This window comes from Bison bison, unplaced genomic scaffold (assembly GCF_000754665.1).
Source record: "Bison bison bison isolate TAMUID 2011002044 unplaced genomic scaffold, Bison_UMD1.0 scf7180017864508, whole genome shotgun sequence".
Lineage (NCBI taxonomy): Eukaryota > Metazoa > Chordata > Mammalia > Artiodactyla > Bovidae > Bison > Bison bison.
Genome location: NW_011495064.1, coordinates 16,224,589 through 16,239,168, shown reverse-complemented (window position 1 = coordinate 16,239,168; position 14,580 = coordinate 16,224,589).

Sequence of the window (14,580 nt, the reverse complement as noted above, 5' to 3'; positions counted from 1 at the left end):
CTACAATATTGTAAAGCAATTAGCTTCCAATTAAAATAAATAAATTTTTTAAAAAGAAATATTGAAAAAAAAAAAAAAAGATGAGTTCCCTGGGCCCCTATTGAAAAAGAAAGGATCACTCACTGGAGATAAACCAAAATCACGTTAAGGGAGATGCAGAATGTCCCAGGGGACAGAGGATCTGGGGTCAGGGTGCTTTTGGGGGAAAACCATGAAATAATAACATATTTACTTCTAGCATTTGAATTTAAAACAGTTTCTCCAGCACAATTCATGCTTTAATTACATGAATGCAATAGAAAATCTCATTGGCTCGTGGACAGTTGGTAGCAGGTGACAATGGTTTAAAAAGAATAAAGGGAAAAGAAAGTTGAAACTTCATCCCTTAATCTATTTTTTCTGTAGACTGGGGAAAGACCTCCGATATTTGATTTGGCAGGAGAGAGCTTCAGTCCATCTGCCTGAGCCCCAGTTTCATGTGAGAACACCCTCTGAGAGCCACAGTCACAGAATCAACAGCATCTGGCTGGAGGGAGAGACCTCAGTTCAGTCCTAACACTGCTGCTAAGTAGCCAAAAGACCACAGGCAGCTCACCTCTCCTCTCCGCACCTCAGCTTGCTCCTCTACAACACAGAGAAGTTGGATTCAAACTTCCTTCCAGCCCTAAGAGTCTGTGGCTCTAAGAACATCCGGGGTCCCTGTGGACAAGATGAGTGAGGTCACTCGAGGTCAGTCTCTGAGTCAGGCCAAAGGGAACCAGCTGAGAAGATTGAGGAAGGAGGATGGGTGAAGAAACTGTCTCCAGCCTGGGATCCTGGAGAAAGGACACGGCACAGGCTAATAAATATCTCCCAAGTGCTACTCTGGAGGCAAGCAGAGAGGCTGACCCTTTGCAGACACAACATATCAGAAGCACAGCCTTTCTATTCTGGAAAAGCTTCCTATCCTATTCAAGAGAAAAAATGTAAATAAAACCTTTTTAAAAAGATAAAGAACTCAGTGAAGCAACAGTTTGAAACAATCACAGAACCCTCACAAGGCAGGATTTGCTTTGTGAGAGGCCAATACAACAGTGGGTTTCCCTGGTGGCTCAGATGGTAAAGAATCTGCCTACAATGCAGGAGACCCAGGTTTGATTCCTGGGTCAGGAAGATCCCCTGGAGAAAGAAATGGCAACCCACTCCAGTATTCTTGCCTAGAGAATCCCATGGACAGAGGAGCCTGGCAGGCTACAGTCCACGGGGTCGCAAGAGTCAGACACGACTTAGCAACTAAATCACCACCAGTGTCACAGTACAACCCATAATTTGTTGTCATCTCACGGAGAATCTGCAACATGTACGGAAAACGTTTTCTACCTGCAATTCAAACCAGTTTATAGAGATTTTATAATCTCTATAATCTCTCAGGTAGGCAGCAGTTGAAATGGATGAGGGAGGGGATGTCTAGAGCACCAGCTCCATTCTGAAGAGTCTAGACTGCAAAGAATGCATGTCAGACAGGTGAAAGCTCAGGAAATAGTGATGGGCAGCATCACCAAAGGACCAGACTTTAGTCTGTGGTGGTGGGTGAGCTGTTCTTGTGACTCACTCCAGGACCCAGATGGACAGCACACATCAAAGCCCATTTTGGTCAATGAGAGGCAGCTGCCTGCAGAGGGCAGAGCCTGGACATGGAACCAGAGGGCTGGGCTCGAGCGGCCTGGCTGTTTCACTTTCCACAGGAACTTGAGCAAGCCATTTCACCTACGAGCCTGTTTCCAGAGGGCCTGGGGGTCCACCCAAGGTCCTCACATTTGACGAGAACAAGGGTGTTAACCATGCTCTGTGATTCTGCAGAAAAATGTTTAAAAAGCAATCTTCCTTTCTCTTGATCCACAGAGGTGAGTATTTCACCCCAATCTTCAGTCTGATTACAACCTGCCTTATGACATATTTGGATACATCACAATTAGATCTTCTCTGAAACATAAGCACAGGAAGAATCTCTAATGTAAATGTTAATCTCATCCATAAATGATCCATATACATTTGTATACATGTGTGTTTACTTATATACAACCATTAATGTGGTAATATGGTGGCGCAATGATAAAGAATCTGCCTTTCAATGCAGGATACACAAGAGATGTGGATTCGATCCGAGTCAGGAAGATCCCCTGGAGAAGGAAATGGTAACTCACTCTAGTATTCTTGCCTAGGCAATCCCATGGACAGAGGAGCCTAGTGGGCTACAGTCCATGGGGTCGCATAGAGTTGGCCACCACTGAGCATACATGCATGCGTACACAGAAGCAAGCAATCTAGTCAAGAAACTCTAGCAAAGTCTCAGTTTTTCCACATCAGTCTCTTGCTATCTACATAACTAGCAAGATAACCCTTGAAAAATGTGTTGTGCAGCCTATGTACTATCGTATGAGATGGTCACTCATCTAAAACACTGGACTCACTGTTACTCTGAAAGTGAAAGCCCAGTTTCTGTCAGGCTGGGGGACCAGCCTTTGCCAAGTCTAGACCCTGTTTAATGCCAAGCCCCCTAGGTTTTAAGGTTCATTTATATTGGCAGTACACAACTTCCTGGTTGAAAAAACAAGTCTTTAAAGATCTCATAAAACTTCTTAGACTTCAGATGGTTTTTACAAAACAATACTCAGATGAGCTAAGTGTAAATGAATCAGAAAAGAGGATTATGTTTCGCATAAAAACTCATGGGTTTGAGGATTAGGGGAAGAAAAGAAGGCTGGCAAATGCCAAACTTTTAAAGCACTTTGAAACCATTAGTCAAATTCAAAAATGCAGCCAGTTTCCCTCATCCTTACGTTTTATGAGTTTTGTAATTGAAATCTTTTCCTATATTTAAGGTCAGCTACAAATCAACTGAACGGCTGCCTATGATCAGAACTTCTTCCACTCATGTTTTCCTCCAGCCAAGGATTTCATGGGACCTCTCTTAGTTCTCTTCTAATTTCATCAAGAAATTCTTAGAAAGAGAAGGGAGAAGGGAAAGAGATAAACAAGAATTCGGTGAATTGTAGGTAAAAGAAAGAGAAAAGGAGAGTGAAAGCAAGAGAGAGAGATTGAGGAATGGAAAAGAAAGGGAAAACAAGAGAGGAAGTGTGAAGACAAAAAGAGAGGGGATGCAGTGGAAGGAGGGAAAAGAAGAGATGGGTGGAAGGAAGGGAAGAAGAGGGCAGATTGGGCAAAATGAAGGAGAAATCAATGAATGAGAAGTGGGGGAAAACAGGCAGGAGGAGGGGGAAAGGAAAAAGGAACTATCGGGTGAGAAGCATTATACCCAGCATCTGTGAGCTAATCTTCTTAGGTTGCTCACAGGATCCTGCCATTTCTGAACCTCGGCCGGTTCTGACCTGAACATCAGCTTGTCCAGGTTTGGGCAAGATTTAAGCCTGTGCCCTTAGAAGGTGCTAGAATGGAGGCTGGCTGGCTGCCACACACCACATGCAAAGCGGGAGGCACAGGAAGTCTCGTGTTCTCTCACACAAGCCGGAGGCCAAAGACCACAGCTGCAGCTGCAGATACCTGCAAGGAGATGCTTCATTTACTCTCATGGTCCTCTCCCTCATTCTTCCAACCATTGCATCAAAAAAAAAAGCAGAGGTGAAGGAGATTAGAAATGTGGGACTTCCTCCATGTTTAACTCAGCATCCATGAAAAATCACATAGCTTTTCCGATGAGGAATTAAAGCAGAGACTCATCCACTGAACGTATCCATGTTTCTCCCGAGATGTGTCAGCAAGTTGGAGACGGGGCCCATTTGCAGAGAAGAATGAGGTGCTCCTGGGACTAAGCAACAAGTGGAACCAAAGTTTACCCCAGGCTTTCCCTCCCTTTAATGCTTCAGGTTTGAAATCTAAGCATCCTTAGTTGTCAACAAACATTTAGGGCCCTAAACCTTTCAGCCCTCAGATAGCCTACATAACAATTACAGCAAAATCAAAACAAACTTCCATTTCAGGTGAAGAAGTTTAAATAAAGCCTGGTTGGACTGCAACCCAAAGTTGCCCCTAGGCCAGCGAGTGTCTTTGTGCTGACCCTGAATGCTCAGCCATAGCAAGATACACCCCATTCACGTGGAGTCTAATGAGGTATAATTACGTGTAAGGTGAGTATTGAATAAAGGACTGTGGGAAATGAGACCCATAAAAGGAAAAGGGTAAAGGGTATCGGTTACCACTCTACAAATTTTGAAGAGCCAATCCACAAAAGGAAAATTCACCAAAAGTAGATTTTGGGTACACTAAATTTCCCTTTCTGATTGTTTTGGTCCTTTCTTACTTACCTTGAGTATAATCAAGGGTAAGTATCACACAATGGTGGCTGCCAAAGGCAATGAAATGCCTGTCTACAGGGAACCAAAATCTGTTCATTAATTTACTCTCATTGAGGTTTTTCATACCCATTTATTCAAATTTTTGGACATTAAATATGAAACCAAGTAATAATTAAGTAGTTATCAATACAATTTTATTTATACTTTTCATTCACTTCCAAACTTCACTGGGTCAATCAGCTGGACAACATTCAAGAGGGCGCATAGGAAATGTGTTCTTACTCTCAAAGAGTTTGCGTCTTGGAAAATAATTGGATGCACACTGAACTGACATGCACCTCACCTCTATGAAACACTTGCCTTTTGATCACAACATAGCCCCCAAGAAATTACATTTCACTTCGATATCTCAATTATATCTCTTTGGCCTTCCATTAGTCCATGAAAGTTTACTTAAATTCCCTGCTTAAATCTAACTTCAAAGATGCCCAGACACCTGCAAGGTTGGTTTAGTGCCAGGTAGGCGAGCAGAGTAACACTCTCTCCCCTCAAATACAGCTTTGTTAGAAATCATGACCCAATTTTAAGAGGAACCTCCTGTTTCGTGTCAGTTTCTATGCTTCCCAGGTTGTAGAGCTGCTGTAATTGCTTCTTTATGTAAATTGCAGAACACTAGTGGTTCTCTTGTCTATATTAGGATTTTCACCCAATGGCCTAAGTGCATGATGATGCTTGAGTTTAATGTGCGTGTGTATGTTCTAAGTTGCTTAAGTTTGTCCCACTCTTTGCAACCCTACGTACTGCGGCCTGCCAGGCTCCTCTGTCCATGGGATTCTCCAGGCAAGAATACTGGAGTGAGTTGCCATGCCCTTCTCCAGGGGATCTGCCTGATCCAGGGATCAAATCTGTGTCTCTTACGTCTCCTGCATTGGCAGATGGGTTCTTTACCACTAGTACTACCTGGGAAGCCCTGCCTGAGTTTAATACTTGATCCTAATTATTTTTCTTCCAAAATATTCTCTCTGCCACCCAACAAATTGATTAAAATATCATACAGTGAATAAAGCAGCCTAGACAAAAAGAAGAAAACAAGGGAAGTTATTGTACCATTTCTACAGATCAATTCCTAGCCAGCCTGTCTGGTCTTCTAAGACCCAGGACCCTTTAAAGATTGCCTCCTTCTCCTTTTTTCAACCTCATCTTGGGTTACTCCCCCAAATGAACCTCTGGTCCAACTACGTTTATCTACCCATTTTTCTTCTTTCTCTTTGAAAGAAAAAAAAAGGCAGCTAGCCACTAGTCTGCAAAGAAAGGATATCCACATTCCTGCCTCTAACCACCCCTCACATCATTTTCCTGACAGCCTGTCATCTCTTCAGCTCATCCTCCTCCTCCTTCAAAATAGAATTCAAGATCCTTTAGTTCCATGAAGGTCGTTGAACCATCCTAAAGCGCCAAGGGGTCACAAAGACTCGGACATGACTTAGCGACTAAACAACAACAGAACTTTAGTTTACCCTCACTTCCTCTTAGAGCATTTGTTATCCGTCTCAGGCGTTAAGCACAGAACACATGCTTTGCAGGAGACAGAGCACCTTTTGAAGCCAAAGCCTTTTTTTCTTCTTGGTCTTATTAAGATAAACCAGAACTAAGGCAAATCCTGGTTAATAACAGTTGAGGTTTGGTTACAATGACCAGTGACAAAGTGACTTTTCTTTAGCTCATTAAAGGCAGGGTTCTGCTGAGCAATGGGGTTTGCCCAAATTTTCCCCCAAATCTAAATTAAGTTGAATCAAGCCATGGTAGGGAAAAAAAGTTTTATACCTCTGAATTGATGGCTTGAAACGTTCTGTAGAAAGAATTTTGTCTTATTTCTGTTTGAAAACTGTTACATTCCCAGTAATACCATTAAAACAGTCAAGGCTTTTATAACCTCTCTGTTTTGTTGCTCTCTCAACTTACTCTGTTATGGGAGGCCAGGACATACTCTGAGAAGGCAGCTAGTAAAAACCTACATAATATGGATGAACGGAGCAACATAACAGAAGTGACTCACACCACCAAGGAAACCAGCTGTGCAAGGAGAGGCCTGGCTTTCTGTACAGTGAGGGGAGACCAGTAAAACCAGCCCAGTGTCTGTGATTCCTCCAGGTTTCCCGGTTTTAAAGCCCAAGCTACTGCTGAGAGGGATCAGGTTACATCTGCCAGCCGCCCCAGAACTTTCCACTTAACCCTTTTCAATCCACAACCTGCTTGTTACACTTACATTTCACTTAGAAAAGCACCTTCTGGCTTTATATTTTCCCCCATGGTTTCTTCCCAACACACAAGTAGCCTGCCGGCCCCTATGAAGCTTTTCTTCCCCACGCCCATGAAGCTACCTGCACCAACGCTTACTTCCGTGCCTCCATCATCCCTGGAAGCCTGTGCTGAGGGTACACACCTGTTGTGCCATGTTCCCAGCACCTAACACAGTGTGCACATCATAGCAAATGTTCACTTAAGTGAAGGCACAGTGTTTGTTGAGTGACTGACTACACTTAAATGCTGTGAGCAGTCCCCAGTAAGAAATCTCCAACTATCTTTTTTTTTCTTCTTTTTTTTTAAATTTTATTTTATTTTAAAACTTTACATAATTGTATTAGTTCTGCCAAATATCAAAATGAATCTGCCACAGGTATACATGTGTTCCCCATCCTGAACCCTCCTCCCTCCCCATACCATCCCTCTGGGTCGTCCCAGTGCACTAGCCCCAAGCATCCAGTATCGTGCATCGAACCTGGACTGGCATCTCATTTCATACATGATATTTTACATGTTTCAATGCCATTCTCCCAAATCTTCCCACCCTCTCCCTCTCCTATAGAGTCCATAAGACTGTTCTATACATCAGTGTCTCTTTTGCTGTCTCGTACACAGGGTTATTGTTACCATCTTTCTAAATTCCATATATATGCGTTAGTATACTGTATTGGTGTTTTTCCTTCTGGCTTACTTCACTCTGTATAATAGGCTCCAGTTTCATCCACCTCATTAGAACTGATTCAAATGTTTTCTTTTTAATGGCTGAGTAACACTCCATTGTGTATATGTACCATAGCTTTCTTATCCATTCATCTGCTGATGGACATCTAGGTTGCTTCCATGTCCTGGCTATTATAAACAGTGCTGTGATGAACATTGGGGTCATCCTAAGAAAAAACCTTGCTCAAGATCTCTTAAGTTGTCAAGGGTCTGGAGATTGATTCACTGACTCATTTATTCATTCAGTAACCATTTTTGAGAGCCAATTGTGTATGTGTGTGTGTGTGTGTGTGTGTGTGTGTGTTGGTCATGCCATGCAATTGCAGGGTCTTAGTTCCCTGACCATGGATCAAACCCTGGCCCTCGGCAGTGAAAGCACAAAGCCCTAACCACTGAACAACCAGGGAATTCCCCTGGTTGTTTTCTAATTAACTAATAGTGGAGAATGAATTTTAGACATTTTTGCTAAGGGATCTAATATGTCTGAATATATGCAAAGATTCTCTCTGAAAACTGGGTACATTTTCTTTAGAAGGGAAGGGATAAGCAGATAGATGGAATCTTTTCCTACAGTCCTCTTGCAGCTGATTGCTAGAAAATCACTGGCAGAAAACCTATGAGCACTTAGAACAGCATCTGTAGGATGTAAGTACATAATCCTGGATATTTGCTTGCCAAGAAGGAATAGAATGTATGGTCAAAAGCACAGACTTTGGCGTCAAACAACCTGGACTCAGTTCTTTTTTTTTTTTTTTAATTGGTGTATAGTTACTTTACAATGTTGTGTTATTTTCTGCTGTACAGCAAAGTGAATCAGCTATATGTATATACATAAATCCCCTCTTTTTTGCATTTCCTTCCTATTTAGACCACCGCAGAGCACTACGTAGAGGTCCTTTTGCTATAGGTGTATAGTAGGTTAGCCTACTCTAAGTTTTCATTAGATATCTATTGTATATGCAGTATGTGTGTGTGTGTGTGTGTGTGTGTGTGTGTGTGTATATACATATATATATATATGTTCTGCTTCTAAATGTGGAGTAAGCCTATGTTCTTGATGAATCTAGGAAGCAGCCACTGGGAATTAAGGAACTAGACTCCTGAATCCCCCTTGAACAATCACTTTTATGAGGGGATGTATTTGAGCTACTCAGTGCCACCTTGGGAACTGCTTCTCAGCTGGAGGCAGTTGGAAATAGATAATCTCAGCCTTCAATGTGTGAAGGCTGCTTTTCTTTCTTTCTTTAATCACCGTATGGTTCAGCATAAGAGTAATTTCTTAGTGATCATGAAGTGTTTCCTCAGTCTCTACATACTTACTGCCCTAATTCTTCCAGTTGTCATTTCTGGAAAAATGGAGCTTCCTCCAGGAGTTACAAAGATGTAAAAAAGTAATGAGTCTCTTGTGTTTTTCCCTCAGTAGAGAAAGCTCCTAGTGTGTGTGTACTCAGTCATGTCTGAATCTTCTGTGACCCCATGGACTGTAGCCTGCCAGGCTCCTCTGTCCCTGGAATTTTTCAGGCAAGAACACTGGGGTGGGTTGCTGTTCCTCCTCCAGGGAATGTTCCCAACCCAGGGATCGAACCCATGTCTCCTGCTGGGCAGGTGGATTCTTTACCACTGAGCCACTTGGGAAGCCTGCAGAGATAGGAGAGGAGACCTCAATTTTATAAAGGGAGATGGTGGAAGGAAGGGAAGGGAAGAGAGCTGTTCATATTCATTCTCTGAGCACCCACAAAGGTCCATAAATGGCCCAGGAGGGTTCTGCGCCTGCTATCACTCAAGGGGGACATGCCACAGACACTTGCTTCTGTAACCAAAAAATGACATTCTGTCATTTAATAAACCATCCACCGCTCTAAGCTTCTATTTTCTTATCTATGAAAGTGGGAATTTTCTTATCTATGAAAGTGAGTATTTTCTTATCTATGAAGTAGGAATAATACACACAAGGTTTAGCAAGCTTTTTTGAAAAGGGATGGATAGTAAATACTTTCAACTTTGTATACCATGCAGTCTCTGTCTCTCTAAAACTACTGCAAACGGTGACTGCAACCACAAAATTAAGAGAGACTTGCTCCTTGAAAGAAAGCTATGACAAATCTAGACAGAGTATTAAAAAGCAGAGACTCACTTTGCTGATAAAGGTCTGTCTAGTCAAAGCTATGGTTTTGCCAGTAGTCATGTATGGATGTGAGAGATGGACTATAAAGAAGGCTGAGCGCCGAAGAATTGATGCTTTTGAACTGTGGTGCTGGAGAAGACTCTTGAGAGTCTCATGGACTGCAAGGAGATCAAACAGTCAATCCTAAAGGAAATCATCCCTGAATATTCATTAGAAGGACTGATGCTGAAGCTGAAGCTCCAATACTTTGGTCACTTGATGTGAAGAGCCGACTCACTGGAAAAGACCCTGATGCTGGGAAAGATTGAGGGCAGGAGGAGAAGAGGATGACAGAGGATGAGACAGTCAGATGGCATCATCAACTCAGTGAACATGAGTTTGAGCAGATGCCAGGAGATAGCGAAGGACAGAGAAGCCTGGTGTACTGCGGTCCATGGGATCGCAAAGAGTCAGACACAACTTAGCAACTGAACAATAACAACTGTCTCTGTTCCAACTACTCATTTTTGCCATTCTAGCACGAGAGCAGCCTGGACAGTTCAGAAAGGAATGGGCATGAGCAGATGTGGTCCACAGGCCAAAGTTTGCCATCATCTGGTCTAATCCCCTGGTCTAGTATAGGGTGTAAGGAGGATTACATGAGCTAATCCAAGCAACATATTTTTGTACAGCATGCAGCAGATCAACACTCTATAATAAAGATTAACTATTACCATTGCTCAGATTTTAGACCCTCCTGTGTGTGTGTGCTACCTCTGCTTACCTTATTGAGTAAGGTAATCCTTGGTGCTCCCTGGAGGATATTTCTAGACCTTGCCATCTTGGGTGTAACCCTGTGGAAAGAAGGAGAAGGAAGGAGGACTGGGCAGAGGGAGAAGTCCAGCTGCCCAACAGCAGGCTGAGCCGAACCTACAGGGATCTCTGAAGCTAAAATGGCCATTAGTGTTGTCCCACGTGGATCAGAGTGGGTGGGCCTTGGTACCCTCACCTGGAGCAGTCACTGGATGTGGGCTGCCCTGGGAAGGGAGGCTGCTCTGTAGCACAGGCACTCCTGGAGGAGCTGACAGCTCACAGCATGCCCAGCAACTGGGGCAGTGGAGGGGAGGGAAGGGAAGATGTGACCAATTCTGACCTTGAATTATGCATAGGAATTGCAAACCAAGCACTGAATTGTTGTTGCAAGAGCGTTCAGAGCTCCTTCCGCCTTTGGTGACCAGCAATCTCAAAATGGTGTTTGCTCCATCAGCCTGGGTCCCAGAGGGACCACAGTGAAGAGCGTTTCCTATCAATTGTACTGGAACCCAATGTGAGCGAGACTTAAATCTGAGTTCTTTAACCTCTGGGATTTTAAGGTTGTTTGTTGCCAAAGTATTGTTGTTCAGTCGCTAAGTCATTCCGACTCTTTGTGACCCCACGAACTGCAGTATTGTTAGCTTTCTATTAGGAGTCCTCAGCTGCTGCGCTGGATGTATCTGAAGGTTTGGAAGTAAAGATACACCTGATAATCTTATAAAATCAGGGGACTTGTTTGAAACCACCATCAGCATTGCCAGCATCATCATTTTAATATCAGCATTTACATGAATTTTCTAATTTAATGCTCATAACAATCTATGTATAATATAAGTATTGTTACCCTCATTTTAGAGATTAGGAAACTTACGCTTTAGTTTGCACAAGGTCAGGGGTCTGCAAACTATAACCTGTAGACCAAATCCAGCTCACTGTCTGTTTTTGTAAATAAAGTTTTATTGGAATACACCCATGCCCATTCATTATATAGTATGTAATTATGGCTGCATTCATGATATTGTGGCAAGAGCTGAGTAGTTGCATCTGGCCTGCAAAGCTGAAAATACTTACCATCTGGCCTTTTTCAGAGTTTGCCCACTCTCCCTGTCTCCCTCTACTCTACACAATACCTGGTTCCAAACCCAGGTTGTCTGACTCTAGAGACACTGCTCATAATTCAGATTTAAGTAAATACTAGGTAGGTTTGGAGCCTGTGGGGGCATTATAAAACTTTCCCATTTCCATTATTCTAACATTGTTTAATTTAAGCTTTTATGACATTTATTTCCAGCATTGACAGACTCCATATCATGAAAATCTCTCTCTGAAAAACACTTAGAAAGTTCTGGATAAAAAATGAATAGCTGACTTGGCAAGAAATTAAGGTAAACCTTCAGGGTTTGTAACTGAAATAGAAGCCAAAATCCAGAATGGGCATGGTAAATGCTCACCCATTTAGGCAGTGGGCCCCTAATGGCATGTGCCAGTATGGACGGGGACAGGACAAGTGTGTCAGTAGGGAGACTTTGGAATGAGGTCCCCAGAGGCCCAGATTTTCAGCGAAAGAGTAGACTAAAAAATATTTGCCCTGCAAAGGGAGAGAGGAAAAGAAATTGTGTCCTGGCTTTGATTTGGGTTGGAAGAAAAAAGGAAAGTCCCTATGTACCAAACCAGAAGTAACAACTATAACCCAGGCCTCAAGCCTGAGTTCAAATTCACTCTATTTGCCCATTCTGAAACTAATTTAAAATTGTCCTAGATTATTAGCTTCCCAAGCACTTAGCAAAGTTGACACAAATAAAGTGAATATTCTCTCAAGTCCCCTAAAACTCTCCCAGATAAGGCCACAACAAAAAGGAGCTCACAATGAAAAATCACAAAACCACTCACAGAGCAAGACATCATGGGACAGAGTCAGCAGAAGCGTCAAGCAGCAGAACCAGACACATAAGGTCTTGAGGGGTCAGAGCATCCTATGTAGCAGGGCTTGGCAAACTTTTTCTATTAAGGCCCAGGTGGTGTATATCCTAGGCTTTGCAAGCTATGTAGTCTCTATCAAAAAGATTCAACTTTACCATTCTAGAGTGAAAGCAGATAAGCAATATGTATAGGCTTAGCTGTGCTTCAATAAACCTTTATTTACAAAAATGAGGAGGATGTCAGATTTTGCTCTAGTTTTTAAAGTATGCTTCCAATATTTAAAGAATTTAATGTATGAGCAAGGAATAAAACACTATCATTAATATCCAGGCAGATTCTTAATTTCTGAAAGTAAAAGGTTTAGTTGAAATCTTAGGATTCAACATATGAGCTACCGAGCAGATTAGAACAATTGAAAAACATCATTAGCAACTTGAAATTTGGATATGACAAAACTACCAAGAATTTTGTACAGAGAGACAGAGGAGGAAAATACAAAAGAGAGGTTAACAGGCATGAAATCTGACTGAGAAGTTCTAGCATTCATCTAGTCAGTGTTCCAGAAGGAATGAGAAGAAAGAATACTCAAGAATTTTCATGGATCCTAATATTTATGATCTATAAAATATTACCAAAAAACCCATTGTTTTGAAATTGCAGAATATTCAAGACTAATTGAGCAGTTTTAAAAGACCCCTTGCCTCCCAGAAAGACACTTTATCTACTTTATATCTAATTTCTCATGAACAATTAGCAGATACCAAAATACTGTAAGACAATGTCTTCAAGGTGCTAAAAAAAAATTGTCAATCTATAATTGCATATCCAACAAACTTTAAAGAATGATGATGAAATAGAGACATTTTTATACAAACAAAAGCTAAGATAGTTTATTATCAACAGACCCTCTTAAGATTTAAAACAGAGAAAACAGAAAGGAACTTCTTAAAAGTATATATACTTTAGGAAGAAGGAAAAGGACCACAGAAGGGAGATTTGAGATTTAAGGTTGGTAACCAGGTGAAAGTGGTAATCATATGGATAAATCTAAATAAGCATCAACATTAATAACATCTAATTTGTGAAGTTAAAAAAATGGGGGGGGGGCCATATAAATAGAGATAATATTCTGTCTCTTATAATAGTAGATACAAAAAGTAGTAGGCATATAGGCATTCATGAATGCATGTAGTGTGCATGCTGTATTCTCTTCTATGTATGATACATTTTGCAAAGCATTTTTTAACACTATCTTTGATTTTTTTAATATAAATTTATTTTTTTAATTGGAGGCTAATTACTTTACAATATTGTATTGGTTTTGCCATACATCCATATGAATCCGCCATGAGTGCACACGTGTTCCCTATCCTGAACACACCTCCCACCTCCCTCCCCATACCATCCCTCTGGGTCATCCCAGTGCACCAGCCCCAAGCATCCTGTATCATGCATCAAACCTGGACTGGCAATTCGTTTCACATATGATATTATACATGTTTCAATGCCATTCTCCCAAATCATCCCACCCTCGTCCTCTCTCACAGAGTCCAAAAGACTGTTCTATACATCTGTGTCTCTTTTGCTGTCTCGCATACAGGGTTATCATTACCATCTTTCTAAATTCCATATATATGCGTTAGTATACTGTACTGGTGTTTTTCTTTCTGGCTTACTTCACTCTGTATAATAGGCTCCAGTTTCATCCACCTGATTAGAACTGATTCAAATGTATTCTTTTTAATGGCTGAGTAATACTCCATTGTGTATATGTACCACCACTTTCTTATCCATTCATCTGCTGATGGGCATCTAGGTTGCTTCCATGTCCTGGCTATTATAAACAGTGCTGCGATGAACATTGGGGTACACGTGTCTCTTTCAATTCTGGTTTCCTCCGTGTATATGCCCAGAAGTGGGATTGCTGGGTCATATGGCAGTTCTATTTCCAGTTTTTTAAGGAATCTCCACACTGTTCTCCATAGTGGCTGTACTAGTTTGCATTCCCACCAACAGTGTAAGAGGGTTCCCTTTTCTCCACACCCTCTCCAGCATTTATTGCTTGTAGGCTTTTGGATAGCAGCCATTCTGACTGGCGTGAAATGGTCTCTCATTGTGGTTTTGATTTGCATTTCTTTGATAATGAGTGATGTTGAGCATCTTTTCATGTGTTTGTTAGCCAACTATATGTCTTCTTTGCAGAAATGTCTGTTTAGTTCTTTGGCCCATTTTTTGATTGGGTCGTTTATTTTTCTGGAATTGAGCTGCAGGAGTTGCTTGTATATTTTTGAGATTAGTTGTTTGTCAGTTGCTTCATTTGCTATTATTTTCTCCCATTCTGAAGGCTGTCTTTTCACCTTGCTTATAGTTTCCTTTGTTGTGCAGAAGCTTTTAAGTTTAATTAGGTCCCATTTGTTTATTTTTGCT